General features: G+C 39.3%; 1 long non-coding RNA gene across 1 annotated transcript in view; it reads left to right on the top strand.

Annotated features, from left to right (window-relative positions):
• LOC136383914 (uncharacterized) overlaps positions 1-14,974 on the top strand; it is a 91,481-nt gene that overhangs the window by 57,385 nt on the left and 19,122 nt on the right. The window lies entirely within an intron of this gene.

Raw genomic sequence — 14,974 nt, 5'->3', positions numbered from 1 at the left:
CTCATGCTTCCTAGGAGAAAGAGGTGAAACATCTACTTTGTAAGAATAATTCTCTGGTCAATGACTTTGATGTCATATAATCCCTTTAGTCATTCTTGTATTTTCTGTATGCTCAGTCTCTCCTGCTCCCTTGCTTTTTTCCCTCTACTAATTATACTATCAAGTTCTTCTCCTAGCATAATCCTCTCTTTGACATTTCTTTCCCAGGGAGCCACTTACTAATGCACTTTCTTTTCATCATCATACTTTTGAAAGGATAATTCACAACCACTTCACTCACATGAAGTTTTTGCAATATAACTTCTATTCCTGTTACTGTTCCCTTTTCCACCTTTTCCTCCTTAGGCTCTGTACATGTAGGTTTTTAATTTATTCATAAGTAAGTCAACATGACCCTTCTTATGCACTACAGATGTGCATTTCCACTTGTTTTCTAGACATTTTTTCCCCTGAAGTCCTCATGCTTATACAAGTTAGACAAATTTAAAATCAAACTTAGGGTTAACCACATACTTTACTATTTCCATCTTCTATGCTCACCAAAAATGCTTCCATACATGCCTTGTTGGGGGGGGTGGGGGGTTGCCCCAGCTGAGCCAGTGACCTTGGGCTCAAGCCAGTGACCATGGAATCATGTCGATGATCCCACATTCAAGCTGGTGACCCCATACTCAAGCCAGATGAGCCAACATTCGAGCTGGTGACCTCAGGGTTTTGAACCTGGGACCTCAGCATCCCAGGCCGATGATCTATCCGCTCTGCAACTGGTCAGACTTGGACTTTCCCATTTTGATGGTAGTTCTGGAAATTTTTCCTCCTTCCTATTCCTGAGTTTCCAAATCTTCTATTCCTGAGTTTCCAAATCCTCTATCTCTGAAAGATTATTAATATATTAGTACCTATATTCTTTGCAATAGTTTGTGTGTGTGTGTGTGTGTGTGTATGTGTGACAGAGACAGAGAGAGGGACAGATAGGAACAGACAGACAGGAAGGGAGAGAGATGAGAAGCATCAATTCTTCATTGCAGCATCTTAGTTATTCATTGATTGCTTTCTCATATGTGCCATGACTGGGGGTGGGGGGGCTACAGCAGACCAAGTGACTCCTTGCTCAAGCCAGTGACCTTGGGCTCAAGCTGGTGAGCCTTGCTCAAACCAGATGAAACTGTACTCAAGCTGGCGACCTCAGGGTTTCAAACCTGGATCCTCCGTGTCCCAGTCCAATGCTCTATCCACTGTGCCACTGCCTGGTCAGGCTGCAATATTTTTTTAGCTAGTGTTTTATTTTCATTGGCTAAAAAAGGCTCTTCTTTGCTTTGTTATTCACCAATATAATTAGTAAATAACATTGATCATACATGTAAGCATTCCTCAATGATTTCCAGAGATTTTGGGGAGATAAACTCAGTAAAAAGAAAAAAAAAGAGAGGGGGGATATTTCTGGAATCTAAGGAATGAAGATTCTTTGTCTTTGAGTTATGAGTACTTAAAAAAAAAGTGTCCTTATTTGATAGCCTCAGGCACATGAAGACTGGGGAAACATTAGTTACACACTGTTTTTTCAGTAATCATGGTCAACATTACCCAGGGCATCTGTGGGGTCAGAGTATTAGCTGCTCCTTTCAAATTAAAAGCAACCATATAAAATCACATCACATAAAAGTATTCTCTTTCCTAAAGTTAATATTTTCAGTTTTAAAAGAACACATTAGCTCTCCCAGAGACATTGCTTATTACAAAGAAATAAGTGGTTAACTAGTAGAATTTCAGATAGCAATGACAGGTTGATAGAGAACAAAGCTTTCTTCTTTGTGGTGAAACTTTTGAACTCCTTCGGTCACACAAACAGATGATGCTATAACCTGCCTATTTATGAGTAAGTCCCGTCCTGAACCAAGAATGGCATGTAGTTGGGCAAGCTGGAAAGAATGTAGAAGGAGCATTCAAGGCCATTACCTGTGCACTTAATCTACTCATGTTCCCTTATTCTGCCTTTCAATGCCTGAGCATCCCACGGAAGAGACGCTTCCAAGTAGATAGATTAGTAGATTAATTCACAGACCTCAGGAATAAAGAGAGATTATTTAGAAGTAGGTTTCCTTCTTAGCATCCTGTTTGGAGCCTTGTTCACACTGAGATTGACATGTAAGACCGCTTCGTACGAAATCACATGCCAGCATCTCATACTTCCTGGGTAATGTGCCTTGATGCCACATAATAAGGGAGCACCCTATGGGTTAGGGTGACTTAAGCACTGAGAAAACAGAGCAGGAGAACAGGACTTGGTTGGAAATTTTGGTGAATTAATTGTATAAGTTTTATTCTCTTCATAATTTTCCTGTTTCTTACCTTCTCCACCCCCATCCCTGCTCATAGCAGAGTCCGCATGCCATTGTCTCCAAGGGGATATGGGGAAGGGGGGCAAGCAGGATTGTGGGAGCTTGGAGACTTCTTGGATTTCTTTTCCTGGAAACTTGTGTCTGCTGCGGAGGTTAGGGTTTGAGGAGGAGGGGTAAGGGCATGGTGGGGAGAGAGACTGAGATGTCCTTTGGCTTCATGAGAAGAGAGCTCTATGGCAGGGGTCCCCAAACTTTTTATACAGGGGGCCAGTTCACTGTCCCTCAGACCGTTGGAGGGCCAGACTATAAAAAAAAATGAACAAATCCCTGTGCACATTGCACATATCTTATTTTAAAGTAAAAAAACAAAACGGGAACAAATACAATATTTAAAATAAAGAACGAGTAAATTTCAATCAACAAACTGACCAGTATTTCAATGGGAACTATGCTCCTCTCACTGACCACCAATGAAAGAGGTGCCTCTTCTGGAAGTACAGTGGGGGCCAGATAAATGGCCTCAGGGGGCCGCATGCGGCCCACAGGCTGTAGTTTGGGGACCCCTGCTCTATGGTCTTGGAGGAGCAGGGTCATGGTTCTGCTTGAGGGGCAGTGTTCTAAGGAGGTAACATGGCCACAGGAACATGGCTACGGAAGAAGTCATGGTCCTTGGGATTTGAGCTGTAGCACCAAAATAAGTAAATAAATAAATAATTTATGTGGCTTAACAGTAGAATGGAAGTAAAGAGAGGGTCCAGGTGTGAATTCACTGCCAGATTGGTTCCATGGCAGCTCAGAATAAAAACTGAAATCATACCCTTTGAAAGCAGAGATGATATTTCTTATATACTTGACTCTGTGAACTGAGGTTTATTCAATGCACAGGTATATTCTTTTCCAACACGAACTAAAAGCTTGAGGCTCTGGGAGTACAGTAGGTTTTTTCAGTAGAAATATTGTTGATAGAGACAATCAGAGAATTACTTTTAAGGTCACTGAGAAAGCAGTTTTATTTATTTATTTTTTTTTTTTAACCTTTGGAGCAGGCAGTATAGCCCAGCTGCCGTGGCTGAAAGGATGTACAAGATAGAGCCTTCTCTCCAGACCATACCTTGATCACCTCCTGGCTGCTAGTAAATGGTTCATACATTCTGTTCTTGAGTTTAAGCTTTTAAGACCTAAGCTTCAAAAATGGAAATTATGAAAAAGATCTTCACCATAGTGGATAGCCTTTTCCGACCTCCCGTCTCACTGACAGTTCCCTTGGAAGGGGAGGAAGGTGTAGAAGTAGGCAGCCTGACCAGGAAGGGCAATGGGGGTGTGCCCACTATCCCTAAAGCTGATGTGAGGATGTGGTGGGGAGGGGGGCAGTGATACGAGGTCAGGCCTTACCTAAACCTTCCAGGGCAGCGACTCTGTAGAGGAAGCCCATGACAGGAATCTCCTTTAAAAAATCAAATGATCTGGACTGAAAAGATGGCAGTGGAGTAGGTGGATGCACAGACGCCCAGCTCTCACCACCAAACTGGAATACAAATCAATTTAGGAAAAATCAGCATTAAAAACCAACTCTGAACTATAAGAACAGCTCTCAAAAACCAAGGAGCAAAGAAGAAGCCACAACAAACCTGGTAGGGAGCTCCTGAATCTCCCCTGCTTACAGGAACGGAGGGGGGGTGGTGAGGCTGATAGCCCAGAGGAGATCTCACACAAGGGAAAAGAGCAGAAATTACTGCTCACAGCCACTTGCCTGGCAACCAGAGAGCGAGGTGTGTTGAAAAGACCAGCTTATCTCCCAAGTGGAAAGGAAAGAGAGAGGGACAGACTGTGAGGGGCTAAGGAATGAAGGAGATGACCTAAAAAAGCTGACTCATCCATGCTGGAGGCGGCCATAGCTGGGGGAAAGACTGAACCTTTCACAAAATAGAGCTGAATTGCTTCCGGATCAGAGATCTCTGGACATCTATCCAGCTCCAATCAGTGCAACAAGACACAGATGAAAACAAGAAGTGGGGAGGAGGAGCAGTAACTCAGGTCTCCATGGAGATCTGAGATACACCGCCCCCTACTGAAGCTGAGAAAACACCCTGCCCCTAGAGAGATTAATTGGCTAAAGAGGCCTTCAGAGTCTCAGGTTACACCCATCACATTCCTGGATACAGTTTCAAGGAAGCCCCCTGCTGAGATCAGTAAACAAGATTATCACCTGTTAAGAAAACAAACAAATCAAGACTTCAAAGCTGCCCAAATCCGAAAGTGCATTACAGATAACAGCTGATACCAACCCAAGAAGACCTAGAAATAACACAACTGAAAACTGGAGACAGACAACACCAAGCCTAGACTCAACCAACTCTACAAATAAAACACCCAAAAACAGACAATGAGAAGACAAAGAAGTGCAATCCAAATGAAACCACAAGAGACACCTTCAGGAGATGAACTGAGTGATATGGAAATAATCAAACTTCCAGATGCAGAGTTCAAAATAATGATTGTAAGGATGCTTAGGGATCTTAGAACAACAATGGATGGTCAGTATGAACACCTAAATAAAGAAATAGCAAGTATAAAAAAGAATCAGTCGGAGATGACAAATACAATATCAGAAATAAAGACCACAATGGAAGGAATTAAAAACAGGATAGATAGAGCTGAGGATCGAATCAGCGAGTTGGAGGACAACTGGAATGAAGGCATGAAAGCAGAGAAGAAAAGAGAAAAGACACTCAAAAAGTCTGAGGAAACTCTTAGAGAGCTCTGTGACAACATGAAGAGAAATAACATCCGCATCATAGGGGTTCCTGAAGAAGAAAAAGAACAAGGGATAGAGACTTTGTTCAGTCATATCATAGCTGAAAACTTCCCTAAATTAATGCAAGAGAAACTCTCACAAGTCCAAGAAGCACAGAGGACTCCATTAAAGAGAAACCCAAAGAAACCTACACCAAGACACATCATAATTAAAATACCAAAGCTAAACGATAAAGAGAAAATATTAAAAGCTGCAAGAGAAAAAAAAGTTATCACCTACAAAGGAGCCCCCATAAGGATGACATCAGACTTCTCAACAGAAACACTTGAGGCCAGAAGGGAATGGCAAGAAATATTCAAAGTAATGCAGAACAAGAACCTACACCAAGACTACTTTATCCAGCAAGGCTATTATTTAAAATCAAAGGAGAAATAAAAAACTTCCCAGACAAAAAACAACTCAAGGAATTCATTACAACCAAACCAATGCTGCAGGAAATGTTAAGGGGCCTGTTGTAAACAGATCAAAGTGGGAAAAGAATATAGCAAAAAAGGAATACACCTTTAAAGAAGAAAATGGCAATAAACAACTACATATCTATAATAACCTTAAACGTAAATGGATTAAATGATCCAATCAAAAGACATAGGGTAGCTGCGTGGATAAGAAAACAGGACCCATACATATGCTGTCTACAAAAGACACACCTTAGAACAAAAGATACACATAGATTGAAGGTAAAAGGATGGAAAAAAAACATTTCATGCAAATGGAAATGAAAAAAAAGCTGGGGTAGCAATACTTATATCAGACAAATTGGACTTTAAAACAAAGGATATAGTAAGAGATAAAAAGGCCACTACATAATGATAAAGGGAGTAATCCAACAGGAAGATATAACTATTATAAATATCTATGCACCTAATATAGGAGCACCCAAATATATAAAGCAGACTTTGATGGATTTAAAGGGCGAGATCAACAGCAATACTATAATAGTAGGGGATTTCAATACCCCACTGACATCACTAGATTGATCCTCAAGAAAGAAAATTAACAAAGAAACAGCAGACTTATTGGAAACACTAGATCAACTTGATTTAATAGATATCTTTAGAACCTTTCACCCTAAAGCAGCAGAATATACATTCTTTTCAAGTGCTCATGGTACATTCTCTAGGATAGACCACATGTTAGGGCACAAAAGTGCTCTCAACAAGTTTAAGAAGACTGAAATCATATCAAGCACTTTCTCCGATCACAATGGCATGAAAGTAGAAATGAACCACAACAGAAAAGCTCAAAAATTCTCAAACACATGGAAACTAAATAGCAGTTGTTAAATAACAAATGGATTAAGAATGAACCAAGGAAGTGACATCACGGAAATGGCGCCGTGAGTAGCGCGTCCGACAGATCTCCCCAAAATCACAACAAATTTATCAACTAGAAACAGAAAAATTTATCCTCAGAGCATTTCGGAGTTCCACACAAACTGAAAGCGAAAGGACTGTTATCACTTGAATCTGAGAGACGAGGGTGTGGAGAAAGCTAACTACCGCAGGGACGTTCATTCAAGCCGCGGAGGGAGTTCGCCTGTGGTGAGTCGGCCCACACTCGGGAGCAGTGAGCAGCCGCCGGCGCGCGCCCGGTCCGGTTGCAGAGCGAGCACCCCTAACGTTCCCAGCAGCCTGCGCACTGCGAGTGAGTGCCGGGGTCCAGCCCCGGGGGGGATCCAGGGGTCCCACAGGAGGAGACGGCGTCGGCGAAAATCGAGTGAGAGAGCCGAATTCTTTTCTTTCTCTTTATTCTCTAGTTAGCATTTACTGCCAGGCATCTCTCTCAATGGCTGGTCTAACATTACTTTTTATGCACACACACTAAGTTACAATCACATGGTATTTTGAATACATCATTGTTTTAGTTTCACTATGGTTACATATTTTTAGATAACAGTTAATTCATATCTATAAGCTACAAGTCAGGTGGTAAGTCATTCAAAGTACAGTTATACAATAGTAATAATTATATTGGTACAAACTTCTAAAAGATTAGTATTAATTAATAACTCTATTTTACTCTTGTTGTGAGTCAAGGGCACAGAAAGAGATAGCAGACGAAATCATCAAGGACTAGCAGAGGACCACCGCTTGCTCAGGCAAATAGCCTTGAGTTCATGTAGTGTCCTAATTCTTTTCTCACAAGACTACAAAAGGCTTGCTATTAAGAAACTGACATAGTATAAAGAGTAATTTTTACTTAAAGATACATAGAGTGCACCTGCAAGATAGCTAGTAGCAACATAATATCAGAAGGCATTAGTTGCTATTGCTGCTATGAATCCCACCACATACCTCTCCTATTCTTGGAAAATACAAAAATCTCATGAGAATGTTTTACTGAGAAAAGCCCAGCAACTGCCTTTAGTGATAAAACAAGTCTTTTAACAAAACATTCTTTACTAGCCAGCTGCACTCCTATTCAAGGCCATGCAACAGGCCACTCCACTACACTTTACCTAAGATTCTAATGTCTAGTTAAACTTTATTTATTTACTATATTCATATACTAGCTAAGTTCTAACTATATTCTTTCTAACATGATTAATAAGAAATTCTTCTACAAACTTAACCCTTTACGAGGGATATCATAGCCAGCCTCTTATGTTTATGAGCCCAGATCAAGGGGCTTACAGGCTTTTCTGTGGAACTTACACCTTCTGTCTCATTTCCAAAGAAATTACTACAAATCTACAGGGAAAGCACGGTACTATTATCCCTGTGCCACAAATAATAGCACACACCCAGAAAAGGGGGGAATATAAGGCCAGATTAATTCAAAAGATTAAAGGGGGAAGTGTCGTTGTGCCTTTCCTTGCAGTGACTTTGTCAACCCGCAGCTGTTGGTCTTACTGCAGTGACTCTATCTTCTTTTGCTGTGACTTTGTGAACCAGCAGTTGTGGATCTTCTTCTGCTGTGACCTAGTTAGCCAGCATTAGTGGATCAGCTCCCGACAAGTGAGAGTCCCCAGCCACCGGTGCCTGGAGCACCCCTTTCGCGCGCGTGCCCTACTGGCCCGCACACCCAGGGTGCCCCAATATACTGCGCCCGGTGCGCCCTACTGGCCCGCACACCCAGGGTGCCCCATTATTCTGCGCCCCGGTGCGCCCCAGCCGCCAGCGGCGGGGCGAGCGGGAGAGGCGCCAGGGCGGTCTTCCCTACTTGGGAGATTCTCTCCGCAGGCGGGGCACCTCACCCAGCCATTCAAGCTAACAATCAAGCGTTGGGGGAGGGGCGCGCAGGCAGCCTGAAATACCTTCGGGAGCACAGCTGCGGACCCAATCACTGAAATTAGCTTAACCCATGAAATCTGCGCACCCACGGGCTCTAATTGATAAGATCTCTCTCAGTTCAGCGATACAAGACAAGAGGCGTGATATTTCTTAGTGCCTCTCGCTAAAGGGGAGGGGGCAACTTCTGATTGATAGAGCCTCCATATTCAGGGATAAATGCTAACAAGAGGGACTTGGCAGATAATAAGGTCTTTACTACACTAGTCGCAAGCAGAGACTAGTGCCTCTTCTTCCCAGCCAAAACAGGCTACAAAGTGTGGAAAGCCTGGGTTGAGTGGTCCAACTGAATGCTAGGCGCTGAACAGTCACCTTGACAACAATTGACTCCCATCCCCGCCTGATTACACTGGAGGCTCTGACTGCCAGAGCCTTTCCCAAAGCCTTGCGTTGAGTGGGGATAGAGTGGGGATTTCCTAGCTCTTTGAGCCTCTTACTCCCCAGGCAGAAGCAGTAGCAGCCTTATAGCTGGATCACCAGGCTGCTAATTCAGGAAGGGGGGACTAGGAGAGAGACTCCAGGAAAGCAAACTCTCTCATCGTTGGACCCTGCAAACGCCAACAAGCCTTGACTACCAGCAAGACTAAAGCCAATTATATGACATTGCCATAGAATCCCATCAACTGCAAATCCCTACCTAAGTGTGACACAGGGGCAGAGCCTGGGGTACAGAGTCACCGACCAGGAAGAGGGAGAGAAAAGAAAAAGGAAGAAGTTAACCTCTCAAAATCAAGAAAAATCCACAGACTTTACAACTTGTTCCACTAATTTTTTTTTGCTGTTGTTTGTTTCTTCTATCTTATTGCCTTTATTATTATTATTTCTATTTCCTCCACCTCGGTCCTTCTATTCTCTGCCCATCTTATGCTTCCCTTTTCTTGAACTACACTACCCATGAGTGTTACATTTTATTTCTTATCTTCATCCTCACCCTCCTTTAAGGTTATACTCCAAAACACTTAACTCTCACTCTCTCCTCTTTTTTTTTTTTGCTTTATTTTGTTTTTTGCTCTTCCTTTTTTTTCTTCCTTCGTTTTTCTCTTTTTCTTATTTTTTCCTTTCTATTCGTTTTTTCTTTTCTCGTTTTACTTTTCCGCCCATTTAATCCTCAATCACGAACAAATTAGTTAATTTGGGACTCAAGGGTTTTTTTTGGTTTTATTTTTCTTTTTCGCTTTTGTTTTTGTTTTTTTTTTGTTTGTTTGTTAATTTTGTGGCATTTTGGGTACTTTTTACGTTGCTTTTTAACTCACTAGCATTCCTTCCAACCCAAGGTCTCCATTGTATTTAGTCTTCGCTCCACTTAATACAACAGATTTTTACTTATTATTTTTATTTTTTTCTTTATTATTCTTTTTTTTCTCCTTTTTTTTCTGGTTCCCTCTTATCCCTCTCATTATATCTCTTAGTCAGCCATCACTTACAAGCAAATCATCTTATGCTTGTCTAAGATTTTTTTCCTTTTTTTTTTTTTTTTTTTTTTTTGCATTTAGTAGGTCCCTACTCCCTTTTTTTGCCCCTTGAACTCTTCACCCCAAATCAGGCCCTCCATTATAGGCAGTTTTTGTTCCATTTAGCATAATATAATTCACAGGTCATCACGATATTTCCCTGAGGAGGGGAGAGGAGAGAAAGAGAAGAAAGAAAAAAGGGGGAAATAATAAATTATTACTGTTTTTTTTTGTGGGGTGTTTTACCTTTTTTTTTTTTCTTTTTACTCTTTATTAATTCTAATTAGTGCTATCAACAAGACCACCCTCAGATGCCAATAAGAAAGAGGAAATCGAATATTATGGATACAAAAGAAAGAGAGGTAACACAAATAGATGTGGAAAAATCTATGGAGAAAAGATTTAACATATTGGAAGCCTTAGAGCTAAATGACAGAGAATTTAAAATAGAAATCTTAAAAATACTCAGAGATATACAAGAAAACACAGAAAGGCAATTTAGGGAGATCAGAAAACAACTCAATGAACACAAAGAATATATTACCAAGGAAATTGAAACTATAAAAACAAATCAAACAGAAATGAAAAACTCAATTCACGAGCTGAAAAACGAGGTAACAAGCTTAGCTAACAGAACAGCCCAGATAGAAGATAGGATTAGTGAAATAGAAGACAAACAACTTGAGGCAAAACAGAGAGAAGAAGAAAGAGACTCAAAAATAATAAAAAACGAGAAAGCCCTACAGGAATTGTCTGACTCCATCAGAAAGAATAACATAAGAATAATAGGTATATCAGAGGGAAAAGAGAAAGAAAATGGAATGGAGAATATACTCAAACAAATAATAGACGAGAACTTCCCAAGCCTGTGGAAAGAACTAAAACCTGAAATTCAAGAAGCAAACAGAACACCAAGTTTTCTTAACCCCAACAAACCCACTCCAAGGCACATCATAATAAAGATGACACAAACCAATGACAAAGAAAAAATTCTCAAGGCAGCCAGGGAAAAGAAGAGTACAACATATAAAGGAAGGCCTATTAGATTATCATCAGATTTCTCAGCAGAAACTCTACAAGCTAGAAGAGAGTGGACCCCAATATTTAAAGCCCTGAAAGAGAGGAACTTTCAGCCAAGAATACTATACCCATCAAAGCTATCCTTCAAGTACTAAGGAGATATAAAAACATTCACAAATACAGAAAAGATGAGAGAATTTATCAGCAGAAAGCCCCCACTCCAGGAAATACTAAAGGGGGTTTTCCAACCAGATTCAAAGAACAAAAGAAAACAACACCACAAGTAACAGCTCCACCAAGAACACAATAAAACCAAACTTAAACTGTGACAACAAAGAAAAAAAAGGGGGGAGAGGATGGAGATTAACAGTAGCAAAGGACGATGAAGTGCAGAAATACTCATAAGATAGGGTACTACAATGAATATGGTAGGTACCCTTTTCATTACTTAATGGTAACCACCCTTGAAAAAACCACCACAAAAACACTTGACTTAAAAAAGGTAGCAACAGAGGAAAGAAGTATGGAACACAAACAAACAAAAACAAATGATAGAAAAACAAAAGAGAAGAATCAAACTAGATACAAAACTAACAGAAAGCAATTTATAAAATGGCAGTAGGGAACCCACAAGTGTCAATAATTACACTAAATGTAAATGGATTAAACTTACCAATAAAAAGACACAGAGTAGCAGAATGGATTAAAAAAGAAAATCCAACTATATGCTGCCTACAAGAAACACATCTAAGCAACAAGGATAAAAACAAATTCAAAGTGAAAGGCTGGAAAACAATACTCCAAGCAAACAACACCCAAAAAAAAGCAGGTGTAGCAATACTCATATCTAATAATGCTGACTACAAGACAGAAAAAGTACTCAGAGACAAAAATGGTCATTTCATAATGATTAAGGGGAAGTTGAATCAAGAAGACATAACAATCCTTAATATATATGCACCAAACCAAGGAGCACCAAAATATATAAGACAGCTACTTATTGACCTTAAAACAAAAACTAACAAAAATACAATCATACTTGGAGACCTCAATACACCGCTGACGGCTCTAGATCGGTCATCCAAACAGAGAATCAATAAAGATATAGTGGCATTAAAAGAAATTCTAGAACACTGGATATGATAGACATCTACAGGACACTTCATCCCAAAGCGACAGAGTATACATTTTTCTCTAGTGTACATGGAACATTCTCAAGAATTGACCATATGTTGGGCCACAAAGACAATATCAGCAAATTTAGAAAAATTGAAATTGTACTGAGCATATTTTCTGATCATAAAGCCTTGAAACTAGAATTCAACTGCAAAAAAGAGGGGGAAAAACCCACAAAAATGTGGAAACTAAACAACATACTTCTAAAAAATGAATGGGTCAAAGAAGAAATAAGCGCAGAGATCAAAAGATATATACAGACAAATGAAAATGAAAATACGACATATCAGAATCTCTGGGATGCAGCAAAAGCAGTAATAAGAAGAAAGTTCATATCACTTCAGGCCTATATGAACAAACAAGAGAGAGCCGAAGTAAACCACTTAACTTCACACCTTAAGGAACTAGAAAAAGAAGAACAAAGACAACCCAAAACCAGCCGAAGAAAGGAGATAATAAAAATCAGAGCAGAAATAAATGAAATAGAGAACAGAAAAACTATAGAAAAAATCAATAAAACAAGGAGCTGGTTCTTTGAAAAGATCAACAAAATTGACAAACCCTTGGCAAGACTCACCAAGGAAAAAAGGCACAGGACTCAAATAAATAAAATCCAAAATGAAAGAGGAGAGATCACCACAGACATCATAGATATACAAAGAATTATTGTAGAATACTATGAAAAATTATATGCCACCAAATACAACAATCTAGAAGAAATGGATAAATTCCTAGAACAATACAACCTTCCTAGACTGAGTCATGAAGAAGCGGAAAGCCTAAACAGACCAATAAGCAGGGAGGAAATAGAAAAAACTATTAAAAACCTCCCCAAAAATAAAAGTCCAGGCCCAGACGGTTATACTAGTGAATTCTATCAAACAGTCAAAGAAGACTTGGTTCCTATTCTACTCAAAGTCTTCCAAAAAATTGAAGAAGAAGCAATACTTCCAAACACATTTTATGAGGCCAACATAACCCTCATACCAAAACCTGGCAAGGATGGCACAAAGAGGAAAACTACAGACCAATATCTCTAATGAATACAGATGCTAAAATACTAAACAAAATACTGGCAAACCGAATACAACAACATATTAAAAAAATAATACATCATGATCAAGTGGGATTCATCCCAGAATCTCAAGGATGGTTCAACATACGCAAAACGGTTAACGTAATACACCATATCAACAAAACAAAGATCAAAAACCACATGATCTTATCAATAGATGCAGAAAAGGCTTTTGATAAAATACAACACAATTTTATGTTTAAGACTCTCAACAAAATGGGTATAGAAGGAAAATATCTCAACATGATAAAGGCTATATATGATAAACCATCAGCCAACATCATTTTAAACGGCATAAAACTGAGGACTTTCTACCTTAAATCAGGAACAAGACAGGGTTGTCCACTCTCTCCACTCTTATTTAACGTGGTGCTAGAAGTTCTGGCCAGAGCAATCAGACAAGACAAAGAAATAAAAGGCATCCATATCGGAAAAGAAGAAGTAAAGGTATCACTTTTTGCTGATGATATGATCCTATACATCGAAAACCCGAAGGACTCCACAAAAAGATTATTAGAAACAATAAACCAATACAGTAAGGTCGCAGGATACAAAATTAACATACAAAAGTCCATAGCCTTTCTATATGCCAACAATGAAATATTAGAAAACGAACTCAAAAAAATAATCCCCTTCACGATTGCAACAAAAAAAATAAAATACCTAGGAATAAACATAACAAAGAATGTAAAGGACCTATATAACGAAAACTACAAGGCATTATTAAGAGAAATAGAAAAAGACACAATGAGATGGAAAAATATTCCTTGTTCTTGGATAGGAAGAATAAATATAATTAAAATGGCCATATTACCCAAAGCAATATATAAGTTTAATGCAATTCCCATCAAAATTCCTATGAGATTTTTTAAAGAAATGGAACAAAAAATCATCAGATTTATATGGAACTATAAAAAACCCCAAATAGCCAAAACAATCCTAAGGAAAAAGAATGAAGCTGGGGGCATTACAATACCTGACTTTAAACTATATTATAGGGCCACGATAATCAAAACAGCATGGTATTGGCAGAAAAATAGACACTCAGACCAATGGAACAGAATAGAAAGCCCAGAAATAAAACCACATATATATGGTCAAATAATCTTTGATAAAGGGGCCAACAACACACAATGGAGAAAAGAAAGCCTCTTCAACAAATGGTGTTGGGAAAACTGGAAAGCCACATGCAAAAGAATGAAACTCGACTATAGCCTGTCCCCGTGTACTAAAATTAATTCAAAATGGATCAAAGACCTAAATATAAGACCTGAAACAATAAAGTACATAGAAGAAGACATAGGTACTAAAATCATGGACCTGGGTTTTAAAGAACATTTTATGAACTTGACTCCAATGGCAAGAGAAGTGAAGGCAAAGATAAATGAATGGGACTACATCAGAATAAAAAAGTTTTTGCTCAGCAAGAGAAACTGATATCAAAATAAACAGACAGCCAACTAAATGGGAAATGATATTTTCAAACAACAGCTCAGATAAGGGCCTAATATCTAAAATTTACAAAGAACTCATAAAACTCAACAATAAACAAACAAACAATCCAATAAAAAAATGGGAAGAAGACATGAACAGACACTTCTCCCAGGAAGAAATACAAATGGCCAACAGATAGATGAAAAGATGCTCAGCTTCATTAGTTATTAGAGAAATGCAAATCAAAACTACAATGAGATACCACCTCACCCCTGTTAGATTAGCTATTATCAACAAGACGGGTAATAGCAAATGTTGGAGAGGCTGCGGAGAAAAGGGAACTCTCATCCACTGTTGGTGGGACTGTAAAGTAG

The sequence above is a fragment of the Saccopteryx leptura genome, chromosome 12, assembly GCF_036850995.1.
Source record: "Saccopteryx leptura isolate mSacLep1 chromosome 12, mSacLep1_pri_phased_curated, whole genome shotgun sequence".
NCBI classification, from domain to species: Eukaryota; Metazoa; Chordata; class Mammalia; order Chiroptera; family Emballonuridae; genus Saccopteryx; species Saccopteryx leptura.
The sequence above is the reverse complement of the archived record's forward strand: the minus strand, read 5'-3'. Positions and strand labels throughout refer to the sequence as shown.